Genomic DNA, 14,799 nt, shown 5'->3' with positions numbered 1-14,799 from the left:
AACTGTGATTGATGGGGTAGGAATAACAATTAGGCAAATTAATTCTGAGAATGATAGTAAAGCAGATTTTTAGATTGATGTGTAGTAAATTAAGAGTCTAAATATTTATTGCATATGTTTCTGAAATGCACATAAAAAGAAAAATAATATTTTAGAACCAAAATCACATTTTAGGCTGATTTGATATGACTGACTTCAATTCTGCTTGAAAACAATCTGTCACACTATCTGATTATGACATGACTTGGTGATGAAAACAGCCTTGTCAAGAGACTAAGCCCACTCTTTTTCATTAGTTCAAACCTTTCCAGGACATTCCCTCTTTAGACCTGAAGTTACCATACTTGGTCTTGGCAGTTTCGAAAGTGCGAGACAATTTAAGAAGTGGACCTTATAAAACAAAGGGGACACTGTCTTCCTCTGCCTCACTCTACAGAGACATATATACATGCACACATATACATTGAGTTTTCTAATAAACATCACCCACAAACAAGGACCTTTTGAAATTAAAAAAAAAACAAAACAAAACAAAACAACTCAATATACAGGCATTACAGAGCCATTGATTCTCACATAAAATGTTTAAGAGAGAATGTAATAAAATGTGAGAGACTGAAAAAGTAACTTGCTTTATCAGCTTATCTCATGTTTAACAAAAAAGACAGCAGATATTTTGCTGATGTGCAGCACCAAAGGAGGCCAAACATCACAGTTTTCCTCAAACATACATACTGCCTGTATGAATATAGAACAGAAGTCCTGTAAAACTCTAGTACTTAAAAAAAACAATTATGGTATTGGAACCATGCAGAACTTGAACTTGTTCCCATTCAGTTCAATGGAAATCAATTTTGCTCATGCAAAAGATAGAGAGGATCTGATCCTCAGCCCCCTGCAGTTAAAAGCAAAATTACATTTACATGTACAAGACATTGTTTTGGAGCAGACTCAGGTACAAGAAAGGTGTCTAAGACAAATTTATTAGAGATGATAGATTAGAGATATTAGAGATTAATTTAGAGATAAATTTATGTATATCTTTTTCAAGCACAGAATCTAGTACTGCTTCTATACTGAAATGTTTGTTTGAACAAAAATTCGGAAAATTTTAAATCTTTTTCTAGGTAGAAAAAATTCCACCATATTTCAGAATTGTATATAAAACTTTCACTGCGTAAAATAATGTACAGATCCTGATGATGTTCAGATAAAACAAAAATCTTATCCCAAGCAACAAGCAGGTGAACTTCACTTTGTCCAGGTAATTTAAATAACATAAAACATATAGAATGCACACTCCAGTATCATTAAGTATAAAAACATAATGATTAAAATAAAAATATCTATGGTACAATCAAGAAAATAATCCTCTAAACAATTAAAATTTGATTGTTAACTTCTTAATGCAATTTTAAAGTTTCTAACTTTTTTTAAAAACTTAAAACAGTCCATGGAAATTAGGGATTGAAGCCATGTATGATAATTTTCATTATGAACTATTATGTTGTACATAATCAATGTAATCAAAGTTGAAGATCTCTTAATCTAGGCAGCCTAAAGTCTTAGAATTGTATCAGGCAAACACCATGGGTTGATGCACAAAGCCAGGATCATTCTCTTTCACTCTCCTCGCTTTCTAAAGGCTTAGAGATTTTCACTCTTTAATTAGTGTAACATATTTTTTTTTTGTTTTAGCTAAGACTCTGGAATGCAGCAAACTAATTTACTCCATCTAGTTTTCTTTTCCATGATGAACTAGTTGTCTTTTTTGTCTAAATGAGTACCACAGCATCCTGAATGAATTTCAGAGAGGTCATTATGTTTCATGTATAATTTTAAATCTCATCTAGATAAATGTTTTTCAAATTGCTAATCTTACATTTTTAGATGTCCAAAATTGTTAATGTTTGCACTTATCATGAAACAATTTTATATTACCTAGGTCACTGGAGTTTGCTCTCAACATTTGCTACTTTTTGGTTTTGCTTATCACTTCTTTTCATTCCATTGGCCACAGCAATCATTTTTTTAATGAAGCAAAATGAACTTGTTTCCTTTTATTAAACACATACATCGAGTATTAGTTAACTCTGTATTCTCTCCATGGCTTTTTTACAGATGGTTTTGCATTCATATTTTATTTGTTCTGGCTTCTTGATGCCTGTTTTTAAACCTTTAGCCAACTTCTCATTGTCTACCTATGTTAATTAATTAACAACCTTTTTATGGTTTTGAAACAACCATATTTGAGCAAGCATGAAAATGAGTTAAAGCATATAATTCATCCTTAAATACAAGATAAAATAGGGTAATAAATTACAATACAAAATCTATAAAAACAGGATTAAAAATAACACTTCTAGCAAAACAAATAACAACAACAATAATAATAAACAACAACTATTTCAGTTCCCTTTTTTAGTAATCTACTTCTTGCCACTGCATCTCTAACAAAGTCTTTCACGACAAAGACACTTCTTACAACATTTCTAGACAACTAAGTACCCAGTCTTGAATGACTTGAGCCTGCATAATCCCTACTGTATCACTTCAGGTTACAAAGAAGAATCACTTGTCAGAATCATTATTTCCATAATATATTACACCAGGGGATAAAGGCTGTTCAAAACACCATTTGCTATCAACTTACTTTCTGATATACCTCATCTCCTCTTTTGCTCCATCCTGCTGACACAACATCCAATGCATCAAACACACACAGCCTCTCAGGGCTAACAGGCAGATGTACCTACATACGTTGCATAAGAAAGTACTTTGAGAATGACAGGCCCTCAGCACACTCATTCACCTTTTTAAATGCTTCAGATATACCATTCAGCAAAAGGAAAAATTGATTTTCCCCAGGTTTCAACATCACAGCCACAGAGAAATATAACTCTGCTGGGTTTTACTGATAAAGCCTTCAAGTTATATAGATTTCGAGCTGGTCATCATTTTCAGATCAAGTTATAGAAAAAGTTAAAACTGAGGTGACAAAAAGAGCAGGATATTCCAAGGATATATTCCGTTCCAGAGAGAATACTGAATCGGATAGATTGATGTGTTACATCCATACTGCTAAGTCAAGCATATAGTAGATTATTAATATGTGCAAATATTAGGTATAGAAAACTGTGGCGATTGTTTTGGAAAGCACTACATTTAGTTCAGAGTCCTCTGAAAAAAGTACTAATATTGCTCAAGCCTTTAATCGCTGTCCTTCTCTGGTTCTCCAGACTAACATTTCCCTTGATGTACAGTGTGCTTTCCAGAAGACAAAAGAGAGTTCCAAAATTAAATCTTCTTCACTTTGTATAAAACAACAATAACTAAAAGAAAAAAGCCATGAAAAATGACTCAAACAAAACAACAACAAAACAAAACCAAACAAACCCAAACAAAAATGCCAAACATATGAAAAAAAAACAATTAAAATTGAAAAATGAAAATATGTAAAGCTGGACTTTTACATGCAAAAGGAATCAGGCATAATGTCCCAATTGCTAGCACAAAATCAGCTGTAAACATATTTTGATTGAAAATAGATAATTCAGCAAAAGAAACATACCAATCCATTTCTCAGAGATTTCTTAAAGTCCTGAATCTTGAATTTGTCTCAATTCCATCAACAGAATTGGTTGTGGGGACTTTTAATTTGATACTTTTTAAAAGTGTCTCTACAAGTAGCATCCTGGATGTTTAGCCGTTTATATGTATGAAAGAAACTACTTAAAATCCTTAGAAATAAGCGTTTCAATCCTGCAGGCACACTACATACAGGAAGTTTCATAAATGGACATGAGTGCAGGACTAAACCCTACATAAAAAATGCTACCAAATATATATTTGCAACTCCAGTTTCATGATTTTTCATACAAAAGCTAAAGAGTGAATGGTTGACTAGCCTTCCTTAACCTTTTTTTTTTTTTTATTTATCTTATAATAATAATAACGTGCTGAAGTCAATCTGAGTTTCATCTTGTACTTGCCAAAATCAAAAATAACATTGCCACTTTCATAGCACAGGACCTTTACAGCATTTCCTGAAGGACAAAAACTCTTGGCTTTTGGCCTCTTTTCATATCATGAAGATAAGCAACAATCATTCGTAACCACCAGCTTTTCATACAGCAGCAATGAGATCAGTTTTACATCCCTGTAAAACTGTATCTTAGGGCCCAATATCAGTTTTATATTACAAGAAGCTTTACACCATTTTTCTGCAATACTGTTCTACAGCAGTTGGAGGGTGGCTTTCTATTGAGCCCAAAAGGGACATTGCTAACAGATGCAAAGCATGGAAAAGCAGAGATATCGGCATCCCAATGGTTACAACCTATTATTTCTTTTTTAAATGTCTTTGCTGTCTCCTTTCTCAGCAGAAATCTTTAGATAACAGAGTTGCTTTGACTCTACATTGATTTTAAGTGAGACTGGAATCTGGCATTTTACCAGCAACAAATGTAAAATGAATCCATGTGTATATATAAATAAATAAAATAGTAGCAGAAAATTATACTATTGTTAGCTCTTAAAGGATTATTCAGGAAGAGAGTATAGAACTCCCCATACTCCATTACAGTCCTACACCCAGATTACCCAAAGGGCACCCTTCTGCACTGGTTTTTACATTAATTTGCTCCCAAGAGAAAGTATGTAAGTGAAGTCACAACCTGGCCTCCAACCATGCTCTGGTTTGCTCTGAAGGGAAACTTAGACATCAGAATTGCCGAGGAGAAGTCAAACAGATTGCAGACCTTGAGGAATTGTACCTACTGCTGTCAGGGGCCTGAGGGTCAGCATGTGGCATCACACTGGTTTTTGTGCTGGTCGGAAGAAGGATGCCTTAGGATACATGCCCTCACTTGTTACAGGACACATGCCCTTGCATGCTTCTAAGGATCCTTTGGATGTACACAGAAGTCACTTAAAACCAAATCTTGACAAGGGTTTGGAGGTACCGGGCAAATTTTAACACTTTACAGTATGGATATTTCCCTTATTTATATATTCTGTTTCTTAGAAAGATAGAAAATCTATTTGTCAGAAAAAGTTATATTTGTACATAAAATATATTATCTATATAAACTTTTCATTTTATTTATTATTAAAACTATTAAAAATTTCAGAGCACTGTATTATGGCACTCACTTGAGTGCTACTAAAGCCATAATAGAAAGCTGCCACAGCTTGTCCCTGGAATGTTTGTGAAAAAACTGCCTACATTTCACTTCGTGTTTATACTAATATGCACAACAATTTTCACCTTATTCCATATGATAGTTCATGCAAAAAGATAACAGAAAAGATTAGGTAGCTCTTACACTGAAAAATATTAAATGTATTGATAGAAATTGATAAGATTTTCTGTTTTGTTAGAGTGTATTTCTCTCCCCTCAGTTAAGCCTCCACATGACAAAGCAGCCCATGATAAAAGGTTATTGAGTACCACTGCATTATGCCATTAGTACCCATTGCTTTGGATCAATGGCAGAGAAATTCCCCACTGTGTTTACAAGCTGTGGCATTCAAAAAGAGACCCAAATAAATCAGATATTTTACACTAACAATATCCTACAGAGAAGTCATTTTAACTTCCTCTCTGACACACTTTACTTTCCGGCTCATAAATATAACACAGTGTGCTCACAATGCTTTGAAAGCCATGAGCAAAGGCACACACAGTTCTCTGAGCCACTTGGGGATGTCCTGAGTACATAGTAACAGACAAGGTAGTCAAGTAATACTTGAGTGCATTACTCCATTACATTTTTTGCCACTACTTTTGTGTACTCATAAGTACCTGCTGGTCTACAGAGAGGAATAGAAGCAGAAGCTACCTGAATGCTTTTGCATATCAATTAATAAATAGAATCATAGAATATGCTGGGTTGGAAGGGACCCATCCAGAAAAAAACAATAAATACATTCAGAGATCCCCTAATACTATTAGGGAAAGCTTATGGTCAAATAGCATTATCACCAAATATGGAGTGATTTACTAATTGCCCATATCTTTCATACATCTGATGCATTTAAAATACTTAATGGTTTGGTAATTCCTTCATCAAACTCAAAACTCAGAAGCTGGATCAGTTCTATAAGCTCTTTACTCTGGTAAAATTCTGGGGAGGGAAAGCAATAAAAAGAACCAGCCAGAAAGAAATTAAGCAGTTTAGAGAGATCAGGGCTGACAGCTTGTCTATCAAGTTTTTTGATTTTTTTTTTGAATTTTTTTTTTCTGGTCACAGTCTACATCTAGATCCATTCTATGAACTCCCCTGTTTCTCCTGCCTGACATTTGATACAAATATTACTGTTATGTCTGCATCTCATTTCTTCCAAAACTAGTGACTTGGGCATCAATCAGTGCTGAATGGATGCTGAGTTGCGTAACAAGTGACAACATCGACTCCCAAGATATCCACAACTCTTGTTTTGTGAATAAGTTTTGACATGTCAGGCACAAACCTGATTCTTACAAATGTGTTAGAGTAACAAACCAGCCTTACAAATAACAGAGAGGGGCCTTTGTTCTCCTGAAGCATTTGTTTTCCTTTGCAGAAGAAATATTTCTATGTTAATTAGCTTTTTCTTTTGTCCTGTGTTCTTTTGCAATTCATCTTTCATAACTTTTTTTTTTTTTTTAAGAGGACCATCTGCTACCAGCCTTGCAGTAAATCCTTGACACACAGATATTATTCTTCATTAAAGAAAACAAAACACCACAAAACTCCCCAAAGATGAGGATACTCTTTTCCCTGGTGGGCTACTCAGACACATTATGTTCTCCTTCTGTCTCCAGTCATCTCTGCTGGCAAGTGTCAATTACAGACATAGGTTTTAGGGAACAGAAGGATAAAACACAATTTACAAATACTTTCCTCTGGAAGCAGACAGGTGTAATGACTGAGACTGTTTGCTGTAATTGAATTTCATGCTGTCATCTACTCAAGTCACAAATAGATGTCAGCTTCAAGGAAGACACACATGGGGGAAAAAAACAACAAAACCCCCAAACTAACAAAACCCCCTTAATACATTCTTTTTGCTACCATATAAGCTAAGATTGCATCTCAACTTTGACTTCTCTAAAAGTTGCTTTTGCTGGAGTGTATGAGGTGATTTAGAACTGTGGCTTTGGAGGCTTACAGACTAGTGTGATTATGTTTATTTAGTGTAAGATGTCCAAGACACGACTGAATGAATTCCAGCCCCACAACAAAGCATTTTATTTCAGACATAGCCAACCAAAATCTGGAAACAAAGTGCCATGCCAAAAAAATTAAAACCACTTGATCAAATATTAACAGAAAAGCATATAAATATTCTATAAAGATGTCAGCACAAACCAATAATTATCACTGTGCCAGAGGTTTGATCAAACTGACGCCTCCAAAGACATAATTGTTCAGTGCGGGAGAAAAATTACTAACATTTCTAAAATGTGTAACAAGTTCTGTTCCACCCTTCCTATGAAATGCATCATAAGGGCACTGCTAACAATGGGAATATTTCTGAAAGCAACAGGGATAGTATTCGCAGGGAATGCTGGAAGAATTCCTTGCAAAAACAGTTTGCATTTTCTTTCACGTTAGGAGGTGTTCTTCTCCCAAAGAGCATTAAATCTCCAGATTTTAACAAAATGGATAAATATCCATCTGGGAATCTCTGCTACAGTGATAAATATCAGAAGTAGTAAGCCTGAAGTTAGTGCCTATTGCACAGGAGGGAAAGCCATGTCAGTGAGGGGAAGGTCAGGCACAGCACTCAGCCTATGACTCCCTCTGCCAGGGCGTGTGGAAGAAGCAGTTTCACTGACCACAGTGAGGTCACCACTGGGGAGAACTGTCATTGACATAAACACAGTATTCAAAATTTCCCTTGACATATAAAGATTCACATGCATTGTGACAACTGAGAAAAAAATTCATTTGATACAATGTCGATTGTCCAAATGAAATAACATTGGAGGTTTGCATGAGCTGTTCAAACAATAGTGCTGTACAAAAGTAGAGGAAAATCTTTGGAGTAACATATTTTGTAAAAGTGAAGCTATTTGATTGATTTGAATATGCAACATAAATTAACATGTGCCTAATCAACAGACAAAATTATTTTGGACATAATGCATATATTTACTTAACAATAAAACCCAAATTTTGTAGTAAAATATTTTCAATTTGTTTATATTTTATCTTTTTTTTTTTTTTGGCACCAGTAATATTGTAATATAGGGACTTATGTGATGATATATGATAAACTGGCATGTTTTTTAAAAAATATGTCCCCAACATCTCTTACACAAACAGTAAGCTCTAAACATAATTTCAAAAGGATCTTAAATATCTGTCACTTTGAGGAGACATTGGTTCATAAATCTCCTTACTGCTCAAAGTAATCTCCTTACTGCTCACCTTCAATTTGGGGGGATTTTTTTGTTATTTGAGAACATGTTATGCTTCAACGCTTCTCCGACTTTTGCTCACCGGAAGACTTTGCACAAAGACTTGTCTGATGCAGAAATTTATTAAGCTGGAAACACATCAATCATTTAATGAAGGAATTTACTATATGGCTTTAAAACTGTACAGAATCTTTTTTTTTTTTTTCTTTAAACAGACTTTCTAGTGGCTTCACTTCTCTGAATGCTATGAGGCTCTAAGGGAAACCCAAGTTCTATATCCAAAGGTTAACTTCTTAGAGATTCAGATTATGAAAATGTCAATTGCACAAATTATAAACCCATTTAGCTTTCTGATTAGTTCCACATTTAGCATACCATTTAGGGCTCGAGTCTGACCTCTCATCAATTATATTTTAGTTTAGCTGCATTGATTTTATCTAAGTTATCCTTGCTTTATACCAGTGGAAACAAGATCAGAATCAGGTCCTAAGGGTAAAGTAATTAAAAATGTAATTACCACAACTGATTATGAAACATAGCTACACCATTAATTGGTAACAATTTTTTATATTTTTTAAATGAAAATATTATTATTTATTTGCCAATTTCTCAGAGATAGGTTTGTGCTTTTTTATTCAGAAACAGTTCTGGATGGGATCCAGACAATCTAACTTAGGCACCTGGGTGCACCTACCCTTTAGGCAGTTACAGAATACATAAATTAAGTGATTAAGTTCACCAAATAGCTTTGCTCCTGTGACAGAGAGGTAACTGCACTGCAGAGATCCAAAAAGAGGGCCTGCCTGTTTAAACTGAGACCCATAAATTGTAAAACATGCTCACTTTAAGAACCTTTGAAAAACTTTCTCCACTGACTACATAGTGAATTTAGGCATTGATTTTAGAAAAAACAGATGACCTAGTACAGCAAATAAAATTGACACATAACATTTATATACTTTTTAGGTGAGGTAAACCCCATCTTTTTCACACATTATCTAGAATTTCTTCCTTTCTCCTAAATTTTCCTTCGAATTTAAGGAGGATCCTTAAAGCACCTTCAGGTAATTAGCCTGGAGTTTTCTCTGACTTACCTCTCATGCAAATCTTGTAGGATTCAGGTTTCTACATATACTTCTGTAAGTCTAATTGCTGATGAGCCCAGAGGTACTTAAACAAACTGCTATCTAAATACTGTGACTATATACATAACTCCAACTCCAACTTCACAATTGCAGAGAATAAATTTAATGCTGAAAATATTCCTAAGTAATATTGAAATTTGAACTAAAATTTTACTAGGAGAAAAAAAAAACACAAAACAAAAACCAAAAAACCCAGAACAACAGCTTTTGGATCTGATTCTCTTTCAATTTTTAATGGTGTGAGTAAGTAGTGATTGCATTGACTCCTTTCATCCTGAATGTTGAACTTTAATCAATATCCAGGATGAATGAGATGAAAATGGAGCTCTTTGCAGTAATACAAAACTATGCAATGATAAGTCAGAAAGGTTAAACTTAAAAAAAAAAAAGCAAAAAACCCCAAAACAACAAAGCTGGTTCTCTTTTACTGCACATTTACTCAATATATTGGAAAAATAAGCAAAATTACATAAGCAACCTTGAATAGTGGTTCTATTTATGCAAAATAATAAACTTCTGATCTGCTTCTCCATTCCCTCACTCATAGTTAGGGTATTGGGAGAGTGGAGGGTTGGTCTGTCTTTCAGACTGCATGGCACATATGCTGTTCTGTTTAATAAAAGTATGGAAAAATGGTGTCCACATCTTACAAGTCCTTCCAGATTGTAAAGGATACAGCAAAGAGACTGTAAAACTGGAATGGTAAAAGAGAAATTAAACTTGAGTCATAATTACAGCACTATCCTGTGTCTTAATGAAAATTACTACTTTCCTACACAGACTGTGTAGATAATTTTTCAGGTTTTTTTTTCTATGAGAGTTTCCAAGTCTACAGGAGAAACTACTGCTGCCTACATGGATGTATTGCACAAATGCTGCATTTGCCACCAACAACAAGAGACTTAAATTTAGTGATTCCAGGGTACATAACTAGTAGGGCAACTCAACTGACATGAGTAAGCCTAGTGTACAATATGGGTCATATTTAGATTAATCAAACAATACAACATAATTTAGACCAATAGTGTATTAAACACCAGAATGTGCAAGCTTGTACGATATGCAAACAGAAACAGAAATAGGACTACATCCTCTGAAGGACAGCCTAATGCCTTATTAATTTGAAAAAGCTCTAATGTAATTATTTATAGTCATAAATGTATTATAACACACTTATTAAGATGGATATACATCAGAATCATGAACATCTATAGCTTGTTTCCTTAATGAATATGGTCTCAGCCCTGCTTACTGTAGGAAATGAAAAAAATTAATTATTAGTACTGAAATTTCCCATGATAATAAATATACTGAATGTTCATTACTCTCTCTTAAATGTGCATGCAAAAACACTGACTTAGAAAATAGTTGTGCTAAACCACTTAGGAACTCCTCTTATTATCATTTAATGACAAAAATACTCAATCTATTTATTACCTAGGTATGAGTTTTTTTAGCTCTTTATGTGAGTGCCACTGAAAAAGCTGAAATATTAGAGGGTTACTCAACTAATCAAAGCTCTACTGTACATATGCTGAGGGATAATAAAAACAGAGAAAAAATCCTCCTTTTTTCTAATTGGCCAACAGTGGCTGAATTAGTAATGAAATAAAGCTGGCAATGATAAGGGCACATCTTATTTTAAATCTCTACTTGAAGGGTTTATCTTTTTTTAACCTTTTAATTTATTTAATCCAAACTAAACTAAAGGTTTATGAAATATGCATATAAAGCCAGATAATATAGAGAGCCATGGCACTTTTTTTTAATAACATTTTTATGCACAGAAACCAATGAGAGCTTTGTACACGCAGTATGTGTGCAGTTTAAATAGAGTGACTACCTTCAAATGGACATGACTGCAAACTTATTTCAAAAGTGGAGCACACAACTGGCTTACCTTTATTAAAACAGGTTTTACTGCATACATGACAGCATTCAAGGTAAAGTACAATTCATCAATAAATATTTCTCCTTACCTGAACATAAGTTTCACCCCCTAAGTGTTGAATACCTGCCTGGACTGATCCCATCTAATTTTTCACCAGAGATATTAAAATACAAAAGACAAGTCTGGCCTCATTAAGGTTCTTTCAATTAGCAGAAAAAGAGATGCTGTTAGTCACTCAGATCTTAGGCAAGCAAGTCTTAGATTGGCCTTTAAGCTAGACTGTTCCTCAAGGTATGTCCTGAGATGGAACCTACATCTGAATCTACATCTATAACATAACTGGTAGGACTGTCTTTTCATTCTACATATTTCATAGGGTTTGGTTTATTAATTATTTTATCATCATTATTCAATTTTAAATCATTAATCTAATATTTGTTTTTTTCCTGGTAGAAATACAGATATGTTAATTTCTGGTATTTGTCTCAATTTATTACCCACAGCTGGGAAGGAGCCTCCCTAATTTAAATTCTTGAGTCTATGCAGTAAACACCAAAAAACACTCACAAGAAGAAATCTAATCAGGGAAAGGGGCTGCCTTAAAAGGCCTACGGAGAGGCATCCTATCTGATACAGCTCAGGCACCCAGCTAGGGAAGCTGGACTTCCCTCTGAGGGATGGCAGAAACACCTGCCACACTTCTTCAAGAGGTAAACAAGGCATATCCTTTAAAGAGTCTGGTTTACTTGGAATTTAAAATGTGTGCCAATATGCAATACACAGCAAAGTTTGGCAGATGGAGTCTACCACCTACCCACCTTTCTGCTGCAGTCATTAACTTTTCTCCAGGATCCCTAGAAACCACTCTCACCCCATAGATACAAAAGGGCTTTTAAGTTTCTGCAAGTAATTTCCACAAGATTGTATTTTATGAAACACACATAGACAAAATACGTAGAGATACATGATAATTAGGATTGTGGATAATGCACGTTTGTGAGGTGTAATATGCACACATCTGGCCAGCTGACCCACAGCACAACAGCTGTATGTGTGTGTCTTAAGTGACGACACTTGGCCCGAAGTTACAGGATCACCCCAAATTCTGCTTAAACACTACTGTACATTCAGTCCATCCAGATTACATACTCCAGTGTTAAGTATGTGCTCTTCCCCTTTTAAATTCTGTTGGAAAACTGCTTGCAAAAGAATTTAAAAAAAACAAAGGAGATCATCAATATGGTATTTTAAAGTACTTAGAATGTATTTTTATATGTATATATATTTAATGTATATCTATTTAATATCAAGTTAGGTTTCAAACCATCCCATTCCCCCCAAAAAAACTAAACCAGGAAAGAAAATACAATTTTGCAGCATTTTAAAAGAAGATTGATTAAATTAGTGTGAAATTATCCTTTTTGTTCCTTTCCTTTAGTTTTCATACTAGTCCATATCTCAGGGAATATGGTACAAGAAGGAAGAGGGAAGAGAAAAGGAAAAGTTGTGAGTTTTTTCAATCAGTGCTTTTTTTCTGAGAAATCAGATTCCTACATCTGCCTCATTGACTTCCACATGCAGAAAGCAAAATCTGGAAAAATTTTGGCCCAGCCCTGACTGTATAACAGTAAGTGAGGTGCCGTGACTGATCTGTAGTACTGGCTCAGTAGTTCCAGAAGGTCAGGAATGCAAGCAGCTGTCTAGAGTTTAAAGGAAGCTTAACTGTAGGGGGAAAAAACCCAACAACCAAACAAAAATAACCAAACAAAAAAATCATTTTAATGACTTAGCAGAGGCTTACAGAAGGTTAAGCTGTCGGCATAGATGCAAACAATGACAATAAAAATGTTAAAAGAATTCTCCTTATCCATAGAATATCAATGTTTATCAGAGGAGCTTTATCTTATTCTTAACAAGTTGAATCATGCAAAAGCAAGATCAATAAGAGAGGATGCCTTTAAAGCTACATGATTGCATAATGAAAATTACTTTGAAGAGCTGGCTGCGTATTCATGGAGAGTTAGCAAACTGTCCCTGCAGGCACTGGTGACATTAGGCAGCTCAAAATACAGTATTTCACTTGAAGCACATCTGACTCATTCTATTGGCATAAACATCACATGTTTAGCATTAACTGCTTTTACAACCAGTTTTATAAATATAGTTTGCTTCCCTTTCCAACGGCTGTCTTCTCCTTTCTTTTGTTGCAAATATTTTTGCTTGTTACTTTTGCCTCTGACAGTTTGACAGTTATTACCTTAAGACATTGCAGGTGTTCTTTAGTTCTTTTCAAAGAAACATTTAGGTACCTAAAGCCCTCAGCACATTAACAGGTGACTAATTTTTAATGGTACACCTAAAAGAATAAAGCTCAAAGGTATAAAATACAAATAAAAATAAAAGGTGACAGGAGCACTTTGTGTTTTTTAAAAATCTAGTGGTATTATTTTTATGGTGAAATGAAGAATAACCTAATCACTGGCATTTTATAACACGGAACTATAACACTCAAGTTATATCAAATGGAAGACGCTACTCTCTTAATTAGGCTACTAATCAGCAGAATGAAAGGTGGATTGACAGTGTTAACATTTGCTCAAGGTGCAGATTTCGAGATTGTCTCCAGTTATCCAGATAGCGGCAGTTTTGCAGGAATATTGGTTTTGCTTAAACAGCACTCTTTGCCCCAGTCATTCTGGGACTGAAACTAAACTCCCTTCTTTCCTTTGTTTCCACAGCAAAGTCCCTCTTCCAGGAATCAGGACCTAGGAAAAGAGTGCAGAAATGTCCCCTAGCCAGTATCAGCTTTTCCTGGATATAGGGACAGGCTTGTCTGAATGCAAGTTGATACAGGCAAAACTCTTTCTCTTTCCAGAATAAAACAGATAAGAGAAGAAGGAAGGCCAGTCTTCCTTTTAAATATCTTTTATCCTACTATCTCTTTCCTATGAATGCATGATGAGACTGATTTGAATTTTTTTCTCATTAGGCTTCCTGTCTTCTTTCCACCTTCTCTTATTTTGCCTATATTGAAATGTAAAAACAAAGTTCCTCTAGCATTGACTCAACTATGATTAATGCTGTTTCACACACTCAAATGCACTCAAAATTTTCAAATAAAGTTGTGATGCTTGAATAACAAAATGTTGGATCCTAATGAAGCCTAAATTCCACAGAATTTACAATATGAAATGATGACAAAGACTTTAGGTGTCTCTACTGTGGAAGAACAAAAGAGCATGGAAAAGACAACCTTCTTAAATATAGCAAAATAGAGATATTGTAAAAGGAAGGCTATATCCAGTCATAAGAAGGATGAATATGAGGTGTGACCCAAATTTACATATAGTTTA

At 34.6% G+C, this 14,799-nt stretch overlaps 1 protein-coding gene across 6 annotated transcripts in view; it reads right to left on the bottom strand.

The window, feature by feature from the left end:
• EPHA7 (EPH receptor A7) overlaps positions 1 to 14,799 on the bottom strand; it is a 195,701-nt gene that overhangs the window by 77,112 nt on the left and 103,790 nt on the right. The gene's annotated exons all lie outside the window — the stretch shown is intronic.

Source organism: Myiozetetes cayanensis, unplaced genomic scaffold, assembly GCF_022539395.1.
Source record: "Myiozetetes cayanensis isolate MyiCay16 unplaced genomic scaffold, myiCay2020 scf2-11, whole genome shotgun sequence".
NCBI classification, from domain to species: domain Eukaryota; kingdom Metazoa; phylum Chordata; class Aves; order Passeriformes; family Tyrannidae; genus Myiozetetes; species Myiozetetes cayanensis.
The sequence above is the reverse complement of the archived record's forward strand: the minus strand, read 5'-3'. Positions and strand labels throughout refer to the sequence as shown.